Source organism: Enhydra lutris, unplaced genomic scaffold (genome assembly GCF_002288905.1).
Source record: "Enhydra lutris kenyoni isolate GAN:26980312 unplaced genomic scaffold, ASM228890v2 scaffoldscaffold12, whole genome shotgun sequence".
Taxonomy (NCBI): domain Eukaryota; kingdom Metazoa; phylum Chordata; class Mammalia; order Carnivora; family Mustelidae; genus Enhydra; species Enhydra lutris.
Genome location: NW_019154096.1, coordinates 4,730,412 through 4,746,150, shown reverse-complemented (window position 1 = coordinate 4,746,150; position 15,739 = coordinate 4,730,412).

Below are 15,739 nucleotides of genomic sequence, written 5' to 3'. Positions count from 1 at the left end.
GAAGAACAAGTCCAGTTTTAACAGATTTGGCCTAATTATTTACATAAGCTCAGCAAGAACAGTGAGTGATCATATAGATCTTTTAGAATCTGCTTTGCTGGAACTTTTTATAAGGAATCTCTAGGTTGAACTTGTAATAGCCTCTCCAGGCCAGAAGCCAAGCCACATATTTGCCATCAGACATGCCTGCGATACCAGTCAATTTGGGCGAATTCCTCTTCCTGAGGTCTCCAAAGTATCCTGAGGTTCCTGCACCTTCCAGGAAGTAACATTCTTTACTCACCTGGTGAGGCTGCTGGGAACTTTATAAGCAAGGTATCAGGCCAACAGTTCCAAGGGGCTTTACGGCTCCAGGTTTCATAAAGTCAACCTTAGTTCCTTTAAGCTGTTTGGTCATATCTTGAGTCTTTTCAAATATGATATTCCAGTCAAAGCCTAGGTAAAATAACTAGTGTTTCCAATGGTGTCCTTTTACAAGGAGAACAGATTCTTTTTTTTTTTTAAATATTTGATTCATATTTATTCCCAGAAAAAAAGCCATCTTCTAATTAGGATTTAGCAGGTATTTTGGCTTTACTAATATATACACTTAAGTCAACAAGTGAGTAGGATTGCCATTTTTTTCTGTAAACCTCTCAATTAAAAACAAAATCAAGTATAGCTAGTGATAGTAAATTTGTGTCTGTTGTCTCTAGGTTGAAACTATAAATTCAATTTACTTGGTAAAAAAGGAAATATAGGTTTAAGATGTCAGTGCCATATCAGAGTTCTTAACAGATTTAAAGGCTTGATGAACATCAAATCACATTCAATTGCTTTTTCCTTAAATTTGAGGGTGAAGAACATATATTTTATATTTTTGTAATTCCCTTAATACTGTGCTTAAACCAACATAAGAGGAGCTGCTGACTTCACCACAATATTTCCTCAGGATTTCCAGTATCTTTTATTTGTATAATCCTCACAATTATTCTACTAGAATTATTCTATTTGATTCTTACAAAACCCTTGTAAGGTAGTAAAGACATACGTCTATTATTTTCACTTTGCAGACAATTTAAGGCTACACAATATTGAAACTTTATATACTTAACACACATATATATAATATATACATTTATATATAACATACATTATATTCAACTGTAATTAAATTTGCTAATGAAGATGCTTTTCAGTGTACCTTACTTCTACAAGAAGGTTGACACTGCTTACTGTATAACATCTTTAATCCTATAAAGGAGAACAAGAATAGGCATTGAGACAGAAGACATTCTAATAATTTACACCAGTTGTGCCCACCATATTACAATACTGTGAGAATAAACAAGATTACTCATTCTTTTTTTTTCCTTCTTTTTTTTTTTTTACTAATTTTTTTTATTTTTTTATAAACATATAATGTATTTTTATCCCCAGGGGTACAGGTCTGTGAATCGCTAGGTTTACATACTTCACAGCACTCACTATAGCACATACCCTCCCCAATGTCTATAACCCCACCCCCTCTCCCGGGCCCCCTCCCCCCAGAAATCCTCAGTTTGTTTTGTGAGATTGAGTCACTTATGGTTTGTCTCCCTCCCAATCCCATCTTGTTTCATTTATTCTTTTCCCCAAGCCCCCCATGTTGCAAGGAGAACAGATTCTTATTGAATTTATGCAAATGACCAATTGCCATGGAAGAAAGAATACTTGCTGAGACCTTTTGAGTTTCAGAGGGTTCAGATAGAGAGAAAAGTTGAATGCCTTAATTTGTTTATAAATGAATATTTTTAAATCTCTGTAAGTCACAGATAACTTAAGTAAAATTTTCCTTAGTGTGGAAGAGCAAACATTAGAGAACAAGCAATGTTTAAAATAAGAGACACGGGGCGCCTGGGTGGCTCAGTGGGTTAAAGCCTCTGCCTTCGGCTCAGGTCATGATCTCAGGGTCCTGAGATCGAGCCCTGCATCGGGCTCTCTGCTCAGCAGGGAGCCTGCTTCCCTTCCTCTCTCTCTCTGCCTGCCTCTCTGCCTACTTGTGATCTCTGTCTGTCAAATAAATAAATAAAATCTTTAAAAAAACAAAACAAAACAAAAAATAAGAGACACAATACTGCAATCTTTTAGTTCATTTCATCCTATGTTACTAATTTTGGTTAGTTTGAATGCAGCTTTTACTTAGTTTTGGAAATTCTTACCCATTTCAGTTTCAGGATTTTTAACATATCAAAGACCTGTATTTGTCCTGAAAGTCCTTTATATGAGTCTCCTTTAAGGTGAAATTCATTTTACAAGAGAATTAAAACAATTACAAATAACAAAAACTCAGAATGGATATGGTTAAAGAGCTGATGAGATGAGAGTTTACAATTTAAATGGCAAGAAAATCAGGTTACTTCTGTGACATATAACATTTCAATAATTAAATATCAAGCAATGACCCTATCAAAACATTAAAACTTTAGGAAATGTATAGAACCTCTAGAGTAGTTACAGCATTTACCCAAATGTAACCCAAGGTTTATCATTGGTTTAGCAGGTCTTCCTGAGTAACTTAGCATACCAAGGAAAAGCCTTATGAGTCAAAGAGATCTCATTTACAATTTAAATCTTGTCAGCAATTGCTAAAATCTTAGAAAGTTTGAAAGCACATGCCTAAATATAATTAAGGATGTTAAGCACCTGATAGAGGTGAAATGCGGAAGATGGTTTTTCTGGACAGGCAAAGAGGAAACAATTGTTTACATTTTCTTCTTAACAGCAGATCAATTAACCTAAGAAAACTTTGTCCTTTTAAACAGAGAGAAAACCAGCTTTTCGTTACCAGTGTCTCTCTCTCTCTCTCTCTCTCTCTTTTTTTTTTTTTTCATTATAATCTCGGTCCATCCTGACCTTACCTAAAATTCCATTCCAAAGATTTCTCTTTACAAACCTTTTATAACTTTCCTTTGCATTCAGGTTTTGTCCTAAGCCATTTCCTTCCAAACAACCATCTCATTTAGTACAACCTTCAACAAAATGTATTACTTTCAACAAAATGTATTCCTATTCCTTATTTTTCTTACATCTCTCCTACTTTTTCACATACAGGGTTGTTTCCCTTACTTCCATCAGTCTTAGTTACAGTTAGTAGAATTTTGTACTCTTAGAAACACTTCAGTCTCTAGTGATGGCTAAGTATTAACCAATTGTGAATGGTTACAACAGAATTCTATAGATGGCAAATTTATGAATCAGTTAAGCACAAAACATGTTTACCAACAGATTCAATATTCTTAGTTTTCTCAGTTTCTTTGCAGTAGGAAGTCAAAGGCACAAACCTAGTTCCAGTAATCAATGCTTTAGCATTTTATCCCATTTGGTTAAGACCTAGAAGTCCATCATTTAATTCCATTTGTCATCCAACCAAAACTTTAAAATTTCAGGTTACCAAAGACTTTGAAAGCTACTTCAACAATTACCCATTAAAACTTTGAGACAGACAATTAACTACCAGTTTTAGTCATCTCTTTGCTAACAGATGTTAACAAATAACACGAGCTTATTTGACCTTCAGTAAACTTTGAATGAAGTTTCACATTTACTGTTGTTAATTTAAAGGCATGTTTATCTTAATTAAACCAACAAACTTAACCTAGTTCAAATACTGATTTACATTCTACCTGGACCCATTCCACTTTGAATGTTTACCTGAGACACGGGTGGGGAGATCTGGAGTGGGGGTGTTAGGTCCTGGGGTGCTCTTCTTGCTCCCTGACAGTGAAGGAAGCCATGTTGTCTGAGGCACTGAGGATGCCAGTAGTGCAGGCCGCACCCCAGGTGGTGCAGAGACAGGGAAAGGGGGGATAGGTTGGTGGAAGAGACAAAGTGCTTCCAGAGGGCAGAGAAAGGTTCCCGGTTTAGGAGATCATCAGCTCCAGAGGAGCAGATGTTAGGTTTTCTGCCAACAAAAGGGGGGGGTAGACAATCCATATTGGGCCAAAGAAGACAGGGAATTTCCCCGAAACAAAGGAGGTTGTTTGTTTTTGGGGGTTTTTTTTGGCAGCTGCTTGGGAATAATCCTTAAAGTCCCCATCCTGAAGGATACCTGGGCTCTTGACCTAAGCCGAAGGCAGACACTTAACAGCTGAGCCACCCAGGCAACCCCCACTTTCTTAAAGGTAAATATGAGAGCTCCTTTTATTTTACACCCTGTTTGTCTGGATCAAGTTTCCTATGGGCTGTCAGAGCTGCTAAATCAGGTATCTCCCCACACATGGAGCCACTTACAAGGAGCAGGATCACTGTCTTGTCTTCCTGCAGCTCAGCTTTAGGTCCTGGGTTGGAGTGATGAGGGAACAGAAGGCTGGTTGAGGACAAAGCAAAAGCTGACACCCAGCAACCTTCTCCTACCCCCACTCCTGGGTGGGACAACATGACATTCTTTAGGAATCTCCTAACTACCTTAATGTTAATACCTTGCTAGAGGAAAAATGACCTTGGCAATGGCAAGGCCTCTGATATCCCTGTATCTTTGCAGGGCCTCTTTAGCATATGAAAGTTCTGTTGAAGCCTCCCTTTTCCTTACTTCCCCCACCCCATGGTACATAACTTGCCACCCCCAACAACCTCGGGGCTGCAGCTCTTCCTGCCCACGGGTCCTGTCCCCGTGCTTTAATAAACCACCATTTTGCACCAAAGATGTCTCAAGAATTCTTTCTTGGTCATCAGCTCTGGACCTCACCTCATTGAACCTCACCTATATTCTAGAACTTCATCAAGAGGACTGTGGTCCCCACACTTTCTGATGGGTTTATCCTTGTCCAGAGCTCATCCGTGTTGCTGCCCCTGATGCCTCCCCCCAGACCAGGGCCTCCCAAGCTCCCAAATCCGCATGGCCCTACAGGCGGCACCTGTACACATCCCTGGTCCTCATCCTCCTATCCATCCCGGCCAGTGAATATATGCCAGGTCAAACCTCACATTCACTCACGCATTCACACCAAAGTTACTAGAGTTCCTCCTCCCAGGAGACCCTGCCCTGTGGAATTCCTTTTGAGGAAAACTCCTTCCTATTCCTTACTGTTAATGCAGATCTGTACCCATGGGGAAAGGGTTCTAGCTATTTCTAACCAGGAGTCAGTATATGGAAACTGATCTGGGTGCCCTATGTCTTCCGTGACCACGCGATAAGCATGTCAGATGATGGGCAAAACTAAGATTCCTTCTGAGAGCCATCCAACATCAAAACTAGGCCATTCTAGCTTGCAGAGGGTCCTGAGTTTTCCCTGGGGTCATGTGAACCCCATGGTCACCGCTGAAGCCTCTTTCTTCCTCCTTTTTTTTTTTAAGTTATTTTAAAGCATTTAGTCTTAAGACAGTGGGTTTACTGGGTTTCCCTCCCATCATGAATGATGTTGCAGACAAAGGGAGGGGGATCTTTCAGATGTCCTGCTTGCGTCCCTCACAGGAACTTAGGAGCGTCTTAGCTAAGGTCTGTCCGTATAAGCCCCGGACCAGGCTACTCCGTGGAGTAGATGACCATTATGCCATATGACGCCCCGCGAGACTCAAGGTGCAGCCCACTCAGACTCCGTAGCCAAAGCGGTGGAGCCATACAGACACATTCACACATTCAGGCACTCTTCGGATTCAAACAGGTTGGACACCCTCCCCTTTGGCTATCCCTGGCTAATGGGCGGTGATCAGTCTCCCCTTCCATTCTTTATGAATGGGTCTGGCTCAGACCGTGGACCTGGGGCTTACCTTGTTCACGGGTGGATCCAGTCAGTTGTCCCCGGTCTCCTATTGTTGCTCTGGCAGAGTGGAGGCGAGCCACGGCTGTCTAGGAGGGCCCAGCCTTGGGTCCGCTGAAATCAGCGGGGCACGCCTAAACCCTAGGGCAGTTGCTCCGTTTGCCCTCCGAGGCCCATCTCTTGTCCCACACCGGTGGCACAATGGGCCAGCGCTGTTGGGCTTCCCGGTCAGGGAACCAAATGTTGCGGAAAATCCGAGGTGACCAAGGAAACCCAAACGGCACACAGAGAGATGGGAGAACACAGCTTTATTAACGCTAGCGGGCTCAGTGGGATCCTTCCCAAAGACTGAGCACCTGACAGGGTTAGGAGTGAGTTTTTATGGTTACAGGCAATGGGGGATGGTAGTGGGGTGTTTTCTCTCTCAAGGCCAGGGCACCGTCCTAGTCTCTCAAGGCCAAATGGCCCTTTCCTGTGGCAGTATAATCTGTCTCAGGAGAGTGCTAAATCACCTCTGGGGGCTGTTTCTCTTTCTTTTCTTATTCAAACAGGACCGGGCATCTGGTCTTTTTCTTTTGTCTCAGCAGGAGCAATAACTTGTTATCTTATCTTAGTCAAAGAGGATGCTATTGGTCCTTTTCCTGGCCTTAGCAGGAGCAAAGGGGAGCCTGGGATGGAAAGGGGCTGGAGCCGGGAGTCTCTATCCACCTCAACATGGCAGTTCTTTTATTCATTCATTCATTCACTCATTCATTTTTGAGTAATCTCTACTGCCAAGGTGGAGCTCGAACTCAGGACCCTGAGATCAGGAGTCACATGCTCTACCGACTGAGCCAGCCAGGAGCCCCAAGCAGTTCCCCGTAATGTTTTGAGGCGCCCCCATACTGTTTTCCATAGTGGTTGCACCAGCTTATATTCTCACCAACAGCGCACCAGCATTCCCTTTTTCCTCCACATCCCCACCAGCATCTGTTCTCACTTTTCTACAATAGCAATTTTAGCAGGTGCAAGGTGACCTCTTGTTGTGGTTTTGATTCGCATTTCCCTGATGATGAGTGACACTGAACACCTTTCCATGTCCTTGCTGACTTCCTGTACATCTTTTTTGGAGAAATGTCTATTCATGTCCCCTACCCATTTTTTTTTTTTTTTTAGCGTTTAAAAAATTATTTTGCTATTAAGTTGTATAAGTTCTTTATATATTTTGGATATATGGTTTGCAAATATTTTCACCCTTTCCATAGGCTGCCTCTTATTGTTCCCTTTGCCGTGCAGGAGCGTCTTAGTTTGATGTACTCCCACTTGCTGATTTTTGCTCTTTGCCCGTGCTTTGGATCTCAAACCCAAAAAGTCATTGCCAAAACCCACATCAAGAGCTTTTTCTAGAAATGCAATTTTAACAGACCCTAGAGGTCTGGAGGGAGCTAACAGGCTTCCCTCACTAGGGGTCTTGCTAGTCTCAGTGACCAACTCGCAGAAGCCGGTTCTCGGTGATGGGTCTACCTGCATCCTCCCTAGAGGCCTTTCTATATCCTCTTCAGAAGTGAGTGCTTTGGGAAAACAAAAACAAAAACAAAACCCACCAGTTTTCTTTTGTGTTTCTTATTTGAAAAAGAATATACTGAAAATTGAGAAAATACTGAAACCCATAAATTAAAAAAACAAAAATGCACATCGTCGAGGCAGCTGAGTTCCTAGAGGAAGGTCATTCTGTTTCAAGGACTTGTCAGTGGGCAGTAGGCAGTAAGGAAATTTAATTTTTTTCCTTTTGCCTTTGCTTCATATATATAAATAAATATATGATATTATATTATATATTACATCATGTATATACTTGCCTGGAAGTTAGTACCCTGGCTGGAATGGTAATAAGACCCAGAAACTTGATGCCCTCTCTTTACTCCTGTCCTTACACAAAGTCATCTCTTGGGCACAGGACAGCAGCCGAAGTCACCAGCACAGCTGCCAATCTTAAGACTCCTGTGTGAGCTTTTCTCCTTGTTGGTCTCATGTGAGCCCCTCAACATCTCTGGTCTAGGAGCTTCTGGCCAGGAGACCTCGAGTGGGACCCAGCAGAAAGCAGTACTGAGCTGACTCACCCGGTGAGTCAGAGTCCCCTTAGGGATGGCCTGTGTTTCCTCTAGCAGCCTGGATCCTATTAAGAGGAGGCTCTTAGGTCCAGTTCCTGGTTTAGAGCCCTGAAGGCCTGGACCTCAGGTACCTTTGTCTATTTGCCATGTTTCCTACAGAGGAGATCTGATAGATTCTACTGAGGCCACGCAGTGTTACAGGAGCTCAGTCCTTTCCTAAACTTTGTATTCTGAATTGTCTCCGGTGGATTAAAAGGCATTCCAAGGACACGTCCTTGGGCACTGAAAGAGAGAGAAAGTCCATTTGCACTTCTGACTTAGTGCAAAGAAACCAAGGTATTCTGGTCTGTGGGAAAACATGCTTTGTGCTTTAGATGATTCATAAATTTGCAATCTAAAGAATTCCCACGTGACAACTCAGAATTGGTTACTACTTAGTTTTCACTGGAGACTAGGGTTTCTAAGAGCTAAAATTCTGCTAAATGTACTTAAGACTGATGAGAATAAGGGAAGCAACTCTGTACTTGTACAACAGGTGCAAGGAATGGGAATACGTTTTTGCTGACGGTAAAAGAAAGTAATTTTGTCCTAAATGAGACTGCCTGTCTGGAAAGAAATAGCTGGGGACAAAATCTGAATGCAAAAGAAAGTCGTAGAAGGTCTGTGAAGGGAAATCTTTGGAAAGGAATTTTATGTGTGGTCAGGATGGACTAAGGTTGAAATGAATGGATTTTTTTTTTAGACTTAATTTTTATTTATTTGAGAGAGAGAGAGCACAAGCAGTGGGGAGGAACAGGCGGAGGGAGAGGGAGAAGAAGATTCCCCACTGAGCTGGGAGCCCAATGCAGGACCCGATCCCAGGACCCTGAGATCATGATGTGAGCTGAAGGCAGATGCTTAACCCACTGAGGCACCCAGGTGCCCCGAAATGAATGGGTTTTTAAAAGTACACTGGTATTCTCCTTTCCCTCTGTTAAAAAGACAAATGCAATGAGAGGGTATCATGCGAAGCAAAATAAGTCAGTCAGAGAAGGACAAATATCCTATCGTGTATTTCCCCAGGTGAACATAGGGGAAGGGAAGGAAAAATAAAATAAGATGAAAACAGAGATGGAGACAAACCATAAGCGACTGTTCACTCTAGGAAACAAACTGAGGGTTGCTGCAGGGGAGGTGGGTGGGGATGGTATAACAGGGTGACAGTCATTAAGGAGGGCATGTGATGGAATGAGCACTGGGTGTTGCATGCAAATGATGAGTCACTAACTAATAATACACTATATGTTAATTAAACTGAATTTAATTTTAAAAAAAACACCTCTAACTGCAGCATGTAAAGTTTCTGTTATGATTTTCATTATCTTCAAGCATGTGTGACTGCACTGTCAGCTCTGGTCAGAATGTGACCTTCCTATCCCAGAGTGTAACTGTGTAGAGAATGTTAATCTGCAAAGGGCAGTTTTTGAGAATGGAGACGCTGGATGGGGCTCAGACAAGGTAGGGTGTGAGGAGTGGGGCTCCTAGGGCACATCATTTAAGGAGACACTCACACTTACAGTCATGCAAGTGCAGGGGCAGCGTGCAGAGGCCAAGTGCCTCCTTAAATTTTATTCCATAGGTCCTCACTCACCTCCTCTCCCCCAGTTCTGGTTCTGGAGCCAGACCACAGGGCTGAAGCTAAGCTCTGGCTGCTAGCTTCTTGGGAGTAAGAGGTCTTATACAAAGTATTTAATCTCTTTTAGCCCGTTTCCTGATCTCTACAAAGGGGATAATCACAATATACATGATAAAGCTGTTTCAGAGAGAAACCACAATGGTATATGCAGAAGAACTAAAATAACTCCTAGCCCATGGCTAAGGATCAATAAATGTTAGCTATCTTTGCTTTTATTTGTATTACATTCAAATATTAGAGGTATTTACACATGGTTGAAACTCAATAAATACTGACTGAGTTAATGAATGAAGAGAAATGGATGGATGGAGGGATGGACTGACAGATAGACAGATGGACAGAAAAAATATGTATTCCAAGTTCAGTTTTCCTGAATTTCCCCTCAGCTTTTGAGAAAAGTACAGACCCAACAGAGGGAACAATTGTTGATCAGTTACTGGTGACCATTTGTAAATGGCAGAAATCATTTAGAATGCACTCAGCTGCCCATGATCAGGTTTGGCGCTGGGACTGGGCTGGCAGCAGCGGTGCCATCTTCATCCCCGTAAAGATCGAACCTCCGCTTGGTGTATTCTACTCTCCTATTGTTCTTACACACAGAACAGTCGCTTCCCATTCTCCTTATGGGAACAGGGCTCCCCCTTGTGGTTTTGTTTTGTTTTTAAGCGTTCCAGTCTCTGAATTACAAAGGTCACTCCAACACACAGAGCGCTGCATCCATGTGGGGACAGGACATAGCACACTGACGGTTTGAGGATATGTCATCCAACCCTGCCTCTTTCCTTCAGTTCCCCTCTCCTCGGTCGGAATAAGACTTTGTGTGAATCTCTTGGTTCACGGCCAAGAGTCTCAGGGAGACCAGCAAGACGATGACAGCAGGACAAAGAGTGATTCTTTTTCCAAAGTAATCTACAGAGTTTCTTTCTCAGGCAGTATGACGAGGGTGGTTGTATTTTCTCACTTCCAACAATGTCCTATCCAGGCGGGAAGAGAAAGAAGAGGGGACAAGACTCGTGCCCTCCTTATATAAAACTTCTGACAAGCAAGAGAGGCCACGCTGGGCTGACTCCAAAACTAAAGTCCAAAACAAGAATAGCTGGGATTGATCACTGTATCCAGGAGGTCTACAAACAATACTGAAGGGATCAATTTCTCTCTGCTCTGGTGTGTCAGGGAGGTGTGGAGGGGGGCCCAATGAATGGCCATGCAATAATAAAATGCAATTCCCATTTATCAGCGGCTTACAATTTGCCAGGCACCATCCTTGGGGCTTTTTTGGGTTTATTTCATTTAATCCTTATACAAACGAATATGTTAAGAATCAGAGGCAAAGAAAGGTTGAGTAACTTTCCCAAAGACACACAGCTAGAGTGTTGCCCTATTTTACTTCAGGGCTAGAGGACTAGACAAATGCATTATGTTAGTTTGGAATATTAGCTCCAAAAATAAAATTATAGATGGGCTCCAAATAGGCCTTCACACTCTGAAAAAGTAAGAAATCTCACAAAATATAATTGAGTTGTGAAAAATATAAAGTCTTAACACAGGTTTAAAAGAAGTAATACTAGAAGCACATAGAATATATATTACTGTTACAGACACACAAATTATATAGATGTAGAATATGATATGTGATAGAATATATCACTTTTACATACTATGTAGAAAATATATTATGATAATATAAATACTATACAATATATTGATATAGTTTTATTGTATTATATTTATGTTATATTTAAATATTGCTATAATAGTAGTGTATTTACACATATGTATTTATATTCCATAATATAAAATATTAATTTTAAATTTCATATATAATATCATTTAAAAGAATATACAAATATGCCCTAAATAGAAGTATAATAAATAAAATATATTCTTAAAGAATATATAATGGAAACAGAATGGAAAAGATTTTTATCAACAATTGCTTTACTGTGGCTCATATGCAAATACACTTAAGAACATGGCTTGTGTGAAGGATCAGCTGGTATGAAGATGATATGTCCCAGAAAAATAGCCGCCATTTTTGGCTGCATCAACAGAAGTAGAGCAGTTTAAAAAAAGGAGGGGAGATGAGAATTGTTCAAACCTCGCAGGTCATGAGAATCTGTTTGGTGTGATGTGTTCATCTGAGACTCCAGATTTTAGGGATGAACAGAAACCTGGCTGTCCCACCTTCTCCCTTCTGTGACATATCCCACCTTTCTCCCTTCTGCTTAGTTTGGTGAGAGTCTGCTCATCGGTGAATAGTCGAAAGAAACTATTCCATAGAAGAGGATGGATGTAGGGTATGGGGAGGCCCTAGGCAGCCATGAGGTTGGGGGACAGTTCTGGAAAACATCTGGGGATTAACTTTCTCTCTGAGTGGCAGGTGGTGGAACCCAGGGCAAAATGACAGTGAAGAATGCTCCCATCTTCAAGAAGGATCTCAGATTTCCAGATGCAGATTTTCAGATGCCATTTCCAGATGGCAAAAACCAAGGTCCTGCCATGACCCCGGGTTGGAGACAAGAAATTCTACCCAAACCACAAAGAACGATAGAGATGACCAACAGAGAAATCCCTCCATTTCCTGAGAAAGGTCTTGGAGCTGAATCTTAACCAATAATACCTTAAATTATTTTGGCCTTGAAACTTCAGAAGAAGCATGAAGAAGGAGTAGAGAGGTCATTAATAGAGGCCTTGATGCAAACTTCATACTTTCTAGTGTGGCAAAGCTTGACATAGAACAGAAAATCTGGAAAAAGCTCTGAATTACTTATAAAAGGTTTATGGATTTTTACCAAAAACAGCCTACCTGGTTTTCCAGACCTGAAATTACTCTAGGGAAAAAGTCAAACAAGTTCAAAATGCAAAAGCCTATGGGAATGAATAAACTGTACAGGCTCTAAGGTGTGCTATCAATTTTTTTTTCAATAAGGTAATTTACTGTTATTTTTTCTTTCCTTTTTTATTGAGATATAATTGACAACCCTGTTTAAGGTATATAGCCTACCGACTTGACATTCCTACATATTGTGAGATTGTTATCACAACATTAACATTCATCACCTCACAAAAACTTTTGTTACAAAAAAATTTTTTTCCTTGTGATGAGAACTTTTAGCACCTACTCTCTTGGCAACTTTCACATGTACCACAATGCGTTGTTAACTGTGGTCATGTGGTATATTACATCCCCAGTACTCATTTATCTTATAACCAGAAGCTTGCACATATGACCACCCAACTCCCCAAGACTCCTGTCTCTCTGGCAACCACAAATTTGATCCCTTATTCTATGAGTTTGGGCTTGTTTTTTTTAATATTTCACATATAAGTGAGGTCATACAGTATGTGTCTTTCTCTTAGTTCACTTAACATAATGGCAACATTTCCGTTTTCATTACTGAGTAATATTCCATTATACATACACCACATTTTTTTTCTTATTCATCCATCGACGGACACTTACATTACTTCCATGTCTTGGCTGTTGTAAGTAATGCTCTTCAACATAGTGGCTTCCTTTCCTTCAGATATATACCGGGAAGTGGAATTGCCGGATCACGTGGTAGTTTCAAATTCTTAAGGAAACTCCATGTTGTTCCCGGTAGTGGCTCAAATTCTTTAAAGGCAGCTGCTGAGTCCAATGAGAATATCTGCTGCCTACCGACACCTGGCTCATAGGTACATGGAGACAGTGAAGTGTGGAAAAGCAAGAGGCTACTTCCAGAGAGAATTAAGAAAGGAGTGAACTCCTACAAGAAAACAGTTGGTACATCTGCAACAAAGCAGCTTCCAGCCACAAGAAGTAAACTCTGAAGACAGGCCATGTCCTATGCACTCGGCCAGCCAGCTGCCCTGGGGCTCACTGAAGAAGCTGGAGAAGACGGAAGAAATATCCCATGGAGAAAAGCATGTTCTAATGGTAGCAACTGTCCCCTAAGCAAATCTGGACATGGCAGGCAGTAAATATGAAACATTCCCCTGGATCTTTACTCATCCATGAGGCAGCATAATTGGGTAAATTATGGGGCCTTTCATGAATATAGGGACTAGAAGAAGAGGAGTTTGGGGAGAAAGATAAATTCCATTTTAGACTTACCGAATTCACTTATGTTAGGGGTCAGCAATTTTTTTCCGCAGAGGGCCAGATAGTAGATAATTCTAATTCTAGCCCTTGTGAGCCACAAATGGTCTCTGTCATGTTTTTCTGTGTGAGCATATGTATGTGTGTGTTTACAAACCTAAAATTGTAAAAAAAAAAAAAAAAATTTTTTTTAAGCATTCTTAACTTGAGGACTATACAAAAATAAGCAGAGGAATGGATTTGGCTCACAGGCTGAAGTTTCCTAGCTCTTAACTCAGGATTATCCCAGATAAATATGGCCAGTAACCTACTGAAAGAATTTCTCAAGTCTGAGCAAAAGATTCTCAGACAGACTGACAGAGAGAGAGACAGATAATAGATGGGTACATAAATAATCAGATAGATAGATAACGGACCCACCCAGGTGCCCCCAATTTTCAATTTTTTGAGGAAGCTTCATACTGTTTTCCATAATGGCTGAACCAACTTATGCTCCTGTCAGCAGTGTATAAATGAACCATGTAGTTGAGATCTTTAGATCAAGAGACTCCTTGCTCATAGGCCCCACAATTAAACAAGCGAGGTCCTTGAGTCAGACAGATCTGGACTAGCCTCCCTGGGCATGACCCATAAGCAGGCTGAGTGTTCTATTATTCATCTGCTAAACGGCCATCTCTCACGTGGGGGTCAAACGGAGTAAATCAGATGAGTCCTACAAAGCGCTGAGCAGAGCTTTGCCATCAGTATTAGTCAGTGGTCTGACCGTGGCCATGGCTTCCTGAAGACACACGGGTTCAGCAGTCCCTGCGATTTCTAGTTCTCTGACTGCTACAGGTCGGGTCCTCCCTCCAGGAAATTTTCCTCCACCTTGAACATCCTCACATATGCTTTCTCCAAAACATTTTGTCCCAGTTGAGTTTCCAGTCGGAAAGATCGAAGCTCTCCTTGGTCATGTCTCCTTTTCCCCCAACAGGAAACCAGCATGGCTGAAAGCCAGTTGCACTTGCCAGGATACATTTCATTCAGATGTGCAAGCACAGAGAGGTACCCCTTGTTAGCAATGCTGTGCTTCTCTTCCTCAGGCTGCTCCTTGCTCCAAAAGCCAGTACTGAAGGTGGGAGTTTTTAACGGAAAGGAGTATGAGCTTTACACTCTTGGCTAGCCACCTGGGGAGAAGGCGGTAGGTGGACTCTTGTCCAAAGGCCAACTCCAAGGTTTCTGCCTGGCCCAGAGATTTTTAAAGGGGTTAGGGCAGTGAATTCATTAAGGGAGTGCTGTGGTCTGTAACAGCTACGGATGTTATCATGGTGCTCAGAAGTTCTGCAAGAGATCTGGTTCCTTGGTGACCAGCAGGTGGTGCAGGAGAGTTCAGTGAGGTGCAGAAAATACTCTGCTCCTCTCAAGAACGCCTGATCTCTGGAAATGGCAAGAAAGGTTTAGTTAATCAATCACTTGGGCTTAAAGACTACTAGGCTGCCAGGGGGCCAAGGCGGCTTGCAGCTCAGGCAGATTTTGGAGCAGCAAATCAGCCCTTCCAGAACACTGCAGGACAGCTGGGCAGCCCAAAGCCTCCCACCATGAGGTAAAAGGTTTTATCTTGCATTGATCTCTTGAAATTGTGTCTAGAGTCTTTGAAAAATGTCAAGACAAATTTTTCTTAAGTGCTAGATTTCGGCGCCGGCTTAAATATTTAATATACCTTACATCTAGATAATAATCATTGCACGCATTTTAAATTTTGCAGCACTTTTCAGACACACACAGGCTCTCTCCCCAGTAGAAGCTTTTAAAAGAAATCCTAGCCAGGACGTGGCCAGAGGCTGGAGGAGGGAAGAAAAGGCACTGGAGGCATTGGGGGGAGGGGGAGGGGCAAGTTTACTTCATTCCGTTTCAGGCAAATTTTCATCAGCTCAGGATGCCAACCGGGCAGAAATAGTCTTACAAGCTTTTGTCTTCCTGTTTTCCATTTGAAAGGAAAAGTCAGGAGCTTGGGGTTATTTAATCAGAATTTTTAAGGGAAGCGTACTCTTTATAAGCTCAGCATTGGATGTCCTGACTAAAGGATGGGCTGGATTGAACTATTCTTTTCCAAAGAACTGCAGTCGGGCACTAAACCGGAATTCACATCCCTGAGGTTCCCCAGAGCCTCCAGAGAAATTGGGTTCCATCAGTCCCA